At 48.1% G+C, this 2988-nt stretch overlaps 1 non-coding gene across 1 annotated transcript; it reads left to right on the forward strand.

Annotated features, from left to right (window-relative positions):
* The first annotated feature begins 1653 nt into the window (after nucleotides 1–1653).
* On the forward strand, nucleotides 1654–1737 carry TRNAL-CAA (transfer RNA leucine (anticodon CAA)). The gene has a single exon. It is a non-coding gene; the product is annotated as a tRNA-Leu (tRNA).
* The last annotated feature ends 1251 nt before the right edge of the window (nucleotides 1738–2988 follow it).

Genomic DNA, 2988 nt, shown 5'->3' on the forward strand with positions numbered 1-2988 from the left:
GAGATGGCTTTTGAGGCGGAGCAGACCGTCGTCATTGACTCAATTCAGTCCGAGCAGGAGGTGGTGGCCAGCCATCACCATACCACCTCATGGACATGGAGCTGGATGAGGTGTTTGCGTCCCTCTTGGAGGAGGAGGAGGAGGAGGAGAGGAAAATGAAGGTGCGACCCCCCACCAGTGACCACGTGGCCAGTCCGTCCGGCACGGGGTCATCGACACCTTCGACGACGAGTATAGTAGAAGTATGTTTGGTTCAGTTTATTTTCAATGTAGCTCCTTTTGTTATTGTCTGATCTAGTACATAGATGAATTACCTTGCATGGTGTAGTACGAAAATAGATATTCGAATTTAAGTATTGTGCTTGTAGTGCCAGTCAGTACAAATGAAGGATAACCAGCTCTTGTTCACGAATACGCCCGGACGTATGGAGGGTCAAATTTGATCGGTCCGACTGTCGTGTCTGCCGTGTTGGCCCGTGAGGCTGCACCTGCCCGGTGGTGAATTCATTTCCGGCCTCTCTGTATAATTCAAAGATCCGATCTGCATCCATCCATCCATCCAGCAGATGTTGTAGCTCGCGTAGCCCCGCACCCGCAATAATCAAGGATCCCAATCAAACATCGACCGGTATATTTCGTACGGCAAGTGCGCGTCTCGTCTCGTCTCGTCCCGTGGTGGTTATCTGGCGATGACGCATCGCGGTTTCACTCGTCCGCTACGCTCAGTCCCAGATGCAAACTAAGTCAGAATCCAAGCTAGTAGTCTCAGATGCAAACTTGTTTCTTTCTTCCTTGTCCTTTTTTCTTTCTCCTCTTAATAGCATCTTCACTCGTTGGAGCCACAAAAACACTACCGAATCTAAAAAGTTGGTGTCTTGGAGGCCAAATACTTCATCCGATCGAAATAGAAGTCATGGGGAGGGCATCTTCCCAGCCACACCCCACCTCAACCAAAAATTTATAAGAAAAACAATAAAGTGGCCAAGAAAAAGAACATGTGGGGAGACATGATTCGTCAAAACTTTCGCTGGCGCCCCCAAGAGCCCCCAACGCGCCGGGCTTCGGCTGAGTTTGCCGGCGCTATTTTGACATCCTGAGGGGGCGCCGAGGGCGTGGCTGGGCTGTTTTTCGACAAAAAGTGTCGTCCGAACCTAAAAAGATGTCCTGGAAGGCATCTTGGGGGACGGGTGGAGAGCACTAACATTCAAATACTCATCACCATGAAGGGCTGACCACACCTGCCATGTGGTAGTCCCAGATGCAAACTTGTGATTGGTATTCTTCTCGTCGGTCCATGTGGATGTGCACGGCGGTGACCAGGGAAGTGAAGTGAACTGAAGCGAAGGACAAACCAACCGACGGAGATCGACGAGACGAGACATATAGAACAATGACTCGGGGAGCTCCGAAAGGGCGCTTTTCGCTTGGTGTACGTGCTGGGTGCTGACCTGGCCGGCAATCTGAGTTTCTGATGGTCACGGTCTCACGGACAATTACTCCCACCGAACGAACAAGCGTACGTACAGTACTGGCCAGTGGCCCTGATGATCGGGAGACCAAGTCAGAGTGGAGATGAGGGAGTATGCTCGGATTTATTTCAAATTTACAGCAGGATTTTGCTTTATACAGTGAATGTCAAAAGTTAGTGACGCTGTCAGGATGGCCGAGTGGTCTAAGGCGCCAGACTCAAGTTCTGGTCCTCTTACGAGGGCGTGGGTTCAAACCCCCCTTCTGACATTTCCTTAATATTCCCTTTTTTGGCTTTATAAAAAGTTTAATTTAATTATAATTTATAATCATAATCAACCAAAAGGAAACAGAACAAACTAGTCGGTCACAGAGACAAAAGATCACCGTTTCGATACATTCTTTTGCCATGGTCGTAGTAAGGATGATAATGTTTTCAAAATACTTTATAAAAAGTTTAATTTAATTATAATTTATAATCATAATCAACCAAAAGGAAACAGAACAAACGAGTCGGTCACAGAGACAAAAGATCACCGTTTCGATACATCCTTTTGCCATGGTCGTAGTAAGGATGATAATGTTTTCAAAATACTTTCCGGTTACGGCATGCCTAGGTGATGCGAGGATTGCAGCGGTACAATTGCATTCCACGGTGAAATGTGAAAATTTACATACTCTGAGCAGTCGAACAAAATATTAGGCCGGCCGGAAGGGAACCAATGACAGTAATTGATAGCCCAGTGGGCATATTTTGTTGGGAGGATGAGATTGGACAAGAATGGTTCATATGAGCTCCCTACCTCTCCTTGTAACGTGTCCCGTTGGGAGGTTTAATGTGTCCCGTCACCTCGTTCCATTTTATTTCCTCCTTCATGGTTTATTGCGGCTTATAAGACTGTTCACCATACAATCCAAGATTTTTTAATGTAGCTCATGCTGTGAACCATTTCATCGTGGAACATTATATCTGTCGTGGAGTTGTCACGGCAGATGTCCTCGAGCTAGGACTTAGTCGTGGAGCCATCGCAACTAGGAAGCTTGAAGGGGTTATGCGGGACAAGGAACACGAGGGTTTATACTGGTTCGGCCCCTTACGGTGAAGGTAAAAGCCTACGTCCAGTTTGAGGTGTTATCGATTAGGGTTACGATCACCAGGGAGCTAAATAGCTATGCCCGGCTCTCAATGAGATCGTTGTCGCCTTCAAACCGCTGTCGGGTCGTCCCTTTATATAGGGAGGCTGACGCCCAGCAGCCCTTAGAGTCCCGGCCGGCTCATAAGAACGTCCGGCTCGGACTCTAAACTATACTTGCCTTACACTACAAGTCTACTATAACAATGGTTGTAACTACAGGCCCTAAGCCATATCCGGGTCTCAGCCCATCTCTGGCCCATCGTCTTGAAACTTGGCTCCGGGCTTCTGGTAATGACCATCCGAAGAGTAACCCGGCCCCTCCTGGCGGGTGACTCTAAGGTCTATATCCTCAACATTAGGCCCCAGATTGACTTGAGCCGGCTCG

The sequence above is a fragment of the Aegilops tauschii genome, chromosome 3 (assembly GCF_002575655.3).
Source record: "Aegilops tauschii subsp. strangulata cultivar AL8/78 chromosome 3, Aet v6.0, whole genome shotgun sequence".
Lineage (NCBI taxonomy): Eukaryota > Viridiplantae > Streptophyta > Magnoliopsida > Poales > Poaceae > Aegilops > Aegilops tauschii.